Source organism: Ranitomeya variabilis, chromosome 5 (genome assembly GCF_051348905.1).
Source record: "Ranitomeya variabilis isolate aRanVar5 chromosome 5, aRanVar5.hap1, whole genome shotgun sequence".
Taxonomy (NCBI): Eukaryota; Metazoa; Chordata; class Amphibia; order Anura; family Dendrobatidae; genus Ranitomeya; species Ranitomeya variabilis.
In genome coordinates, this window is record NC_135236.1 from 686,525,274 (window position 1) to 686,534,249 (window position 8,976).

At 43.0% G+C, this 8,976-nt stretch overlaps 1 long non-coding RNA gene across 6 annotated transcripts in view; it reads left to right on the forward strand.

Annotated features, from left to right (window-relative positions):
* Positions 1–8,695, forward strand: part of LOC143777157 (uncharacterized) — a 68,975-nt gene extending 60,280 nt beyond the window's left edge. For 4 of the 6 annotated variants that reach the window (XR_013215982.1, XR_013215978.1, XR_013215983.1 and 1 more), the window contains 3 exons: positions 5,900–6,029; positions 6,128–6,257; positions 8,530–8,695. This is a non-coding gene — a long non-coding RNA (uncharacterized LOC143777157). Of the gene's footprint in view, positions 1–5,899; positions 6,030–6,127; positions 6,258–8,523 lie in introns of all 6 variants that reach the window. The other 2 variants (XR_013215979.1, XR_013215980.1) reach the window with 2 other exon arrangements.
* The last annotated feature ends 281 nt before the right edge of the window (positions 8,696–8,976 follow it).

Below are 8,976 nucleotides of genomic sequence, written 5' to 3' on the forward strand. Positions count from 1 at the left end.
GCAGCATTCATGGCCGATGCTTCAGCTGACTCTCTTCGCCTTGCAGCAAGATCAGCCGGTCTGATTAATAATGCCAGACGTGCGTTATGGATGAAGAGCTGGAAGGGGGATACGCAGTCAAAAGCTAAGATCTGTGCTATTCCGTGCGAGGGTGAGTTTTTGTTTGGGAAAGCATTAGACGAGATCCTCAAAAAAGCAAAAGAGAGGAAAAAAGCCTTCCCTGACCCCCTCAATTCCTTTCTATAGGAAGACCTTTAGGAAGAGGCCGTTCGGGAAAAGAACACAGACTGAAAGATCGTCACGATGGGCCACAAGAGAGGGAAAACAGGGTGGCACTATGTTTAAAGGCCCCCCCTTCCGTAGAGACAATAAATTCTGAAGCACCAGACACCCCAGTAGGGGGTAGGTTAAAATTTTTCTTTCCCCAATGGCGAAGAATCACGTCAAGTTCCTGGGTGCTAAATATTATTAAGGAAGGAATGAAAATAGAATTCCTCCAAGTTCCCCATGATTCCTTTATTTTAACAGCCCTTTCCTCACCAGTGCAACAGAAGGCCCTTGAACTGGAAATTAAAAGTCTTATAGTTAAAAATGTTTTAGTTAGGGTGCCAAAGGGACAAGAGGGTAAAGGGTTCTACTCTCCGTTATTTTTAATCCCTAAACCCGATGGTTCATTTCGAACAATTATAAATCTTAGAAAACTCAATACGTTTGTTAAAAATTATACGTTTAAAATGGAGTCTATTAGATCGGCCATTAAGCTCCTTTTCCCAAATTGTAGAATGGGCGGCATTGATTTAAAAGATGCCTACTACCATCTCCCTATCCATAGTAGGTATCAAAAATACTTAAGAGTGGCAGTAACTCTTGAGGGGGAGATTCATCATTTCCAGTATACAGCCATGCCCTTCGGTCTCTCCACGGCACCCAGGATCTTCACGAAGGTAATGTTAGAAGTAATGGCCTACCTTCGCCAGAGAGACACATTAATCATTCCCTACTTAGACGATTTTTTAGTCGTAGGAAATTCGTCCCTTCAGTGTGCGGAACGATTAGCTGACACTGTCTCGTCCTTAGAAAGCCTGGGCTGGATCGTCAACTATAAAAAATCTAGACTCATCCCACTCTCTCTTCAGACATTTTTGGGGTTTAATCTAGATTCCATAAAACAAAAATGTCTACTTCCCCAAGAAAAAATATCTCTTATACAGGGTAAAGTAGTAGCGGCCATTCACAAACCTCAAATGTCCCTGAGAGCAGGAATGTCCTTGCTAGGATCCCTCTCCTCCTGTACTCCAGCCGTTCAGTGGGCACAACTTCATACCCGAACATTACAACATCAGATACTTCGGGAACAGAGAAAATTTCTGGGGCACCTTGAATCGAAAATAACTTTATCCGAGAAAGTCTTATCCTCCTTAGAATGGTGGCTAGATAAAGACAACCTAGCGGGGGGTGTCCCTTGGGTAATATCTCCATCCCACACGATAACTACGGACGCTAGTCCCCACGGGTGGGGCGCACACATGGGAGATAGATTCTGCCAGGGAACCTGGGATAAAAATGAGGATTTATATTCATCAAACCTGAAAGAATTGAATGCGGTAAACTATGCACTGCGTCAATTTCTCCCACAGCTATGAGGAAGCCACGTCAGAATCTGTTCAGACAACACTACGACAGTGGCGTATTTAAACAAACAAGGCGGCACAAGATCAGACGCTCTAATGTCTTCCGCAAACAGTACCTTAATCCTGGCCGAAAAGCATCTGTTGTCCCTCTCGGCAGTCCACATAAAAGGAGAGGACAATCAACAAGCGGACTTCCTAAGCCGACACACTCTTCATCAAGGAGAATGGTGTCTCAATCCTCAAATTTTCCACAAGATAACATTGTTATGGGGCAAGCCCCAAATAGACCTGTTCGCTACAAAACAAAACAAACAAGTCCAGAAATTCGCATCTCGGTCCCGTGCAGATCACCCGGACATTCTAGATGCTCTTCAAACACCCTGGCAATTCAAGCTAGCGTACGCTTTCCCTCCGATAATTCTGCTTCCACAAGTAATACGGAAGATCAGGGAAGAGCAGGCCAGGATAATACTGATAGCGCCATTCTGGCCCAAGAGACCATGGTTCTCGTGCCTGCGGTCAATGTCGGTGACGGATCCTTGGGTCCTTCCCTCAATCCCAAACCTTCTCTCTCAGGGACCTTTCTTCCACCCTCAGGTGGACAGCCTCCACCTGACGGCCTGGAATTTGAAAGGCAGATACTAAATTCCAGGGGTTTTTCAAAAGGCCTAATTGATACACTCCTGCTTAGCAGGAAACCATCTACAACAAAAATTTACACCAAAGTATGGAAGAAGTTTCTACAATTCCATACTAGTTCAAACCCCTCTGAAGTCCCAATAAAATCTATACTAGAATTTCTGCAGAAAGGGAAAGAGTTAGGTCTGTCAGTTAACACATTAAAGGTCCAGGTGTCCGCTCTGGGTGCCCTCTATGGCCATAATATTGCTGGTAATAAATGGGTATCCCGCTTCATCACGGCCTGTGAACGAGTTACTCCTGTCCACATTCCTAGGGTAGCTCCTTGGGATCTAAATCTAGTCTTAGACTCTCTAACAGAATCTCCGTTTGAGCCTATAGACACAGCATCTTTAAAACACTTGTCGTTAAAAACAGCCTTCTTAGTAGCCTTAACATCGGCTAGGAGAGTCAGCGACATTCAGGCCTTGTCGATAGATCAACCTTACCTTCTCACATTTCATGACAGACTAATCTTAAAACCGGACCCCCTATACCTTCCTAAGGTAGCAGGGAAGTTCCACAGGTCACAAGAGATACATCTTCCTACTTTCTTTAAAGACCCCTCTACTCCTGAAGAACAAAAATTTCATACTCTAGACGTCAGGAGAGTAGTTTTGCAATATATTGAGAAAACTAGTAGTTGGAGGCAGAGTAGGGCTCTGTTCATATCCTTCCAGGGCAAAAAGAAAGGATATGGAGTCACAAGAGCAACATTATCCAGGTGGATAAGAGACGCTATCCGGTTGACCTATATTCCATGAAAAATGAAGAACCTCCGGAGGGTATCAAAGCACATTCCACCAGAGCCATGGCTTCTTCCTGGGCCGAAAAAGGGAACGTGCCAATCGAGGATATATGTAAGGCTGCAACTTGGTTGGCTCCTTCCACTTTCTATAATCACTACAGGCTTGACCTGTCTTCCGACTCTGACCTACACTTTGGCAGGACTATCCTCAGCACAGTGGTCCCCCCCTAGGTGTTGGTCTCTGGAAATCTCTCCAGTGGGTGCTGTCATGGCGAAGGGTAAATAGCCGGATTACTTACGGTAATGCTCTTTTAATGAGTCCATGACAGCACCCAGTCACATCCCTCCCTAATAAAAGCCAATGTAATTACTTCTATGAAGTTTATATTCTGATGATACATTGCGATGGTTGACTAACACTGGCGGTCCTCCGGGTACTCTGAAATTAAACTGAGGAGGAGAGGGGGACCGCCCCCTTTTATGTCTCTGTAGGTTTCCTGTTCCTTGGGGCGGATCCCTATCTCTCCTGTGGGTGCTGTCATGGACTCATTAAAAGAGCATTACCGTAAGTAATCCGGCTATTCATGGAAACATAAGGGTGATCATCTTACTGTGGAGAGATTTGTGGCTGATACAGAGCACAGACGGTTTCCTACAAATAAAGGCATAATGAAGAAGGGTTGGGCAGATAAAGGCATAATGTGGAAGGTTCCTGCAAATAAAGGTATAATGAAGAACTTTTCTGCAGATAAAGGCATCATGAGGAAGGTTTTTGCACATAAAGGCATAATGAGGAAGTCCTCGAACCTCAAGATGAGAGATCCTCCAGAGGCTGCAGTTGTGCATAATCCTACTATTCGGCCGCCTCTAAACAGCGCTCACAACCAGAGATGACTACAGCGGCCCCGAATGACATGAAGACTGATTGTACACCAGCCATGTTTACTGATGATGCCGTGCAACCCTGGATGGTCCAGATGGGTGGAGTAGTGGTTGGCTTGTGGATTTCAACCGTGTCCCAACAAGGCTGAGACATCAGCAAGAAGGTGGAGGAGTCATGTTTTTGGCTGAAATCATGGGAGGAGAGCTGGGAGCCCCTTTATGGTCCCTGAAAGTGTGAAAATGATCTCGGCAAAGTATATAGAGTTTCTGACGACCACTTTCTTCCATGGCATAAAAAAAAGAACCGCACCGTCTGTAGTAAAGTCATGTCATGATGACCATGCCCCATCTCATGCCGCAGAGAAGACCCGAGTCACTGGCTGCTATGGGCATAAACGATAAAACTTTTAGTGAGGCCACCACCCTCCCCTGACCTCAACATATTGAGACCATCTGGAGGATCCTCAGCAGATCTATGAGGGTGGGAGGCCGATCACATCACAACAGCAGCTCTGGGGGCAATTCTGACTTCCTGCAGAGAAATTCAAGCAGAAACTCTCCAAAGACTCCCAAGATGAATGGAGGCCGAATTGTGGAGGTGAAATCACAGAAGGGTCCGGTGTGGCGTGGACTCGGCCTTAGGAAGTTTCTGATGGAAAAGCTTCCGATGTCAGTAATGTGATGTGTAACACTGCAGAACCCACAAATCATCGATCTCAGCTCTTTACAACCCAGAAAATTGACATTTGTGCAGAATTTGCTGCATTTTGAGTTTTTTTAGGTTTGAAATAAATCCTGTTCTCATTGAGAGATTTGTCAAAAAAATGTGATTTATCTTCAATCAATGATTGGACTGTCACGGGTTTACCACAACATAGAGGAGCCATAAGACCGCAGCGTCTGATTTCTCCTACTCCTGCACTGGTTAGAAGCACTTCAGCTTCATATTGAACCGTGCAGGTTTCTTTTAGCAGTGCAGGGGTTAATCTGCTCAGTTGAGAGCTCCTGGAAGCTTTCCTGCATTAAGGCTCTCAGCTGTTCACTGTTAGCCACTCCCATCTCCTCCTATATAATCTGGATGGAGTTTCTGAACAGAAAAACATGTTTGTGAAAACGTTTACCGAGGATTGGATTTTTCAGAACAGATTGCTGTACTAAATTTGGAAGAATTAAGAGGAAATTCATCTGAAGATGCCGCTTCAAGGACGGACAATATTATGATGAAAAATCCTTATTTCTATCCTGTCAACTCAAGGGTTGATTGTATGGAGCCGTTTCAGGAGGTTTTGGAGAGGAAATTATCCTTTTTAAGCCTTAAAATAAATAAAAATACCTCACCTAAATATTGAGTCCAAGCTTGGACAAAACATTTAATCATGAGAGATCACAGTGAAAAGGGCTGACAAAGGCGGCAGGAGAGTTGTTTAGGACACTGAAACTTATAAGGCGCAGATTCTGAAGCTTTTGTCTGATGAAAACACATTCCCGCTTAAAATGTAATCCAACTAAAAAATTCAGTGAGCAAATCAATATTTTAGTAGCGGAGGGTGAAAGACTAGGCATAGTAACAGAAAAATGAGAGAATATTTAATATCATTGAATCCTGTAACACCTACAATGCACGCTCTACCAGAGGTGCATACAGACTCCTTCCCCCCACTGCGACCGATCATCAGTGGGTCCTGCACTGAACGCTCGGGACAGTGCTTGGACTCAACGTACCTGGATACATTAATGTCACAGAGGATATTCTAGATCAGCTGTCACACAGAAGATGGCCATCAGATTACACCTGGACGGGCTGCGATGTTAACTCTTTATACGCGTCCACACCAGGCCACATAGCTATGGAAGCATCGAGATTACATTCAGAGAAGTTCAGGCTGTATCCTGATATAATGCAACAATAGAAGATGTAACCATTTTTTTATTAAATCATAATTATTTTGTTTTTTGACAGAACTTTTTACAAATCCAAGGAGTTTCGATGGTGCTCGTTTTTCACCTTCTCTTGCACATGTGACTGTGTCATATTGGGAACATTGTGTTTTGTATTCAGACAGTAACCCTTACATCTCCAGTGTATCCAGGTATGGTAGGTTCGTAGATGATCTTCATATGGCAGGGGATGGATCTGCCAGACCAGGATCTGTCACGTTTGTGAATGATAATTTACTGTTTCCTATAGATCTTTGGTGTTCTTAGATTTGATTCCCAGTGATACTGTATCCACTGCTGTCCATCGTAAACCGTCTGCAGGTAATTCCATCATGCATGTTCCCAGCAGCCGACCGCAGCCTGTGGCTACTTACCAGTAGGTGAGTTCACAAGGATTGTCAGAGATGGTTCAGACCCCGCAGTGGTTGAAAATGAAATAATGTCAACCTCAAAAAGATGAAAACAACGAGGTTATCCTCAATGGGTATTGGACGGGGTACGAAAATAATTTCTGACAAAAAATAAACAGATCTATTGTGTCCTAAAACAAAAGTAAAAGATTAACAAACCCGTCATTTCGCTGCAATACAGTGCAGAATTCTCAGAAATAAAGGAAGTGTTTAATAAACATCTACCAATACTTAGCACGCTTTGTGAACTAAGGCTGCAATGTTGTAGCTAAAAAGGCCCCTTCATTAGGTAACTCACTTCTCCAACTTTGTCTCCAACATAATGCACTCGTTCACATTATGCAGTTCTGTCGTCTATGATTCTGACCATTCACATGAGTATAAAATTACACAGCGTATCAATTGTGACTCAGAGAACGTGGCATACAAAATGAATTGCACCGTATGTGATGCATTCTACATACGATGCACTACACGTAAATGAAAAACTAGTTTTAATGAACATTACAATGATAGACTCAATTCAAATACAGTTGTGGCGAAAAGTATTGACACCCCTGCACTTCTGTCAGATAATACTCAGTCTCTTCCTGAAAATGATTGCAATCACAAATTCTTTGTTATTATTATCTTCATTTAATTTGTCTTAAATGAAAAAACACAAACAGAATTGTCCTAAAGCCAAATTGGAGATAATTCCACACCAAACATAAAAAAGGGGGTGGACAAAAGTATTGGCACTGTTCGAAAAATCATGTGATGCTTCTGTAATTAGTGTAATTAACAGCCCCTGTAACTTACCTGTGGCACCTAACAGGTGTTGGCAATAACTAAATCACACTTGCAGCCAGTTGACATGGATTAAAGTTGACTCAACCTCGGTCCTGTGTCCTTGTGTGTACCACATTGAGCATAGAGAAAAGAAAGACCAAAGAACTGTCTGAGGACTTGAGAAACCAAATTGTGAGGAAGCATGAGCAATCTCAAGGCTACAAGTCCATCTCCAAAGACCTGAATGTTCCTGTGTCTACCGTGCGCAGTGTCATCAAGAAGTGTAAAGCCCATGGCACTGTGGCTAACCTCCCTAGGTGTGGACGGAAAAGAGAAATTGACAATAGATTTCAACGCAAGATTGTGCGGATGTTGGATAAAGAACCTCGACTAACATCCAAACAAGTTCAAGCTGCCCTGCAGTCCGAGGGTACAACAGTGTCATCCCGTACTATCCGTCGGCGTCTGAATGAAAAGGGACTGTATGGTAGGAAACCCAGGAAGACCCCACTTCTTACCCCGAGACATAAAAAAGCCAGGCTGGAGTTTGCCAAAACTTACCTGAAAAAGCCTAAAACGTTTTGGAAGAATGTTCTCTGGTCAGAAGAGACAAAAGTAGCTTTTTGGGCAAAGGCATCAACATAGAGTTTACAGGAGAAAAAAAGAGGCATTCAAAGAAATGAACACGGTCCCTACAGTCAAACATGGCGGAGGTTCCCTGATGTTTTGGGGTTGCTTTGCTGCCTCTGGCACTGGACTGCTTGACCGTGTGCATGGCATTATGAAGTCTGAAGACTACCAACAAATTTTGCAGCATAATGTAGGGCCCAGCGTGAGAAAGCTGGGTCTCCCTCAGAGGTCATGGGTCTTCCAGCAGGACAATGACCCAAAACACACTTCAAAAAGCACTAGAAAATAATTTGAGAGAAACCACTGGAGACTTCTAAGGTGGCCAGCAATGAGTCCAGACCTGAATCCCATAGAACACCTGTGGAGAGATCTAAAAATGGCAGTTTGGAGAAGGCACCCTTCAAATATCAGGGACCTGGAGCAGTTTGCCAAAGAAGAATGGTCTAAAATTCCAGCAGAGCATTGTAAGAAACTCATTGATGGTTACCGGAAGCGGTTGGTTGCAGTTATTTTGGCTAAAGGTTGTGCAACCAAGTATTAGGCTGAGGGTGCCAATACTTTTGTCTGGCCCATTTTTGGAGTTTTGTGTGAAATGATCAATGTTTTGCTTTTTGCTTCATTCTCTTTTGTGTTTTTTCATTTAAGGCAAATTAACTGAAGATAATAATACCAAAGAATTTGTGTTTGCAATCATTTTCAGGAAGAAACTAGTATTATCTGACAGAATTGCAGGGGTGTCAATACTTTTGGCCACAACTGTAATATCAGTAGAAACATTTCGGCTATTGCATATCATTCTATTATTGAGCACAATCGTGACATGTCTTTTTGCAAGTTTTAGGTATAGAAAAACTTTTCACATGCAAGAGGAGGAGATAAACCAAATTATTAACGAAAGAAGCGTAATGGATATTTAACCTCGATTCAAGAAGCCCTAAAGTTTTAATCTACAGAGAGGAACCATGTATCACTATTGACTGTTTTCATACATCTGTTGCTTAAGGAATAAATTCATTGATGTAATTGTGTCATTGGCACTTTTTTCATATTTTAGTAAATCCTATTGATTGTGCCAAGCTGTGATAAAGAACGCAAGTGAGAGTTCAAAACGCGTCTTGCCCCCTCGCCCTGTCTATGTAATTTTTGTACATTTTTAATGGACTTAAACTAAAGAAAGAACTATTTCACCAGACGCTGGAACAACACCTTTTTTTTTCCTTGAGCATATTATCTGGTGTGGATCCACCTGGTTCCGTGCAAGCTGGACTTCCAGTACTAGGTGGCTGGC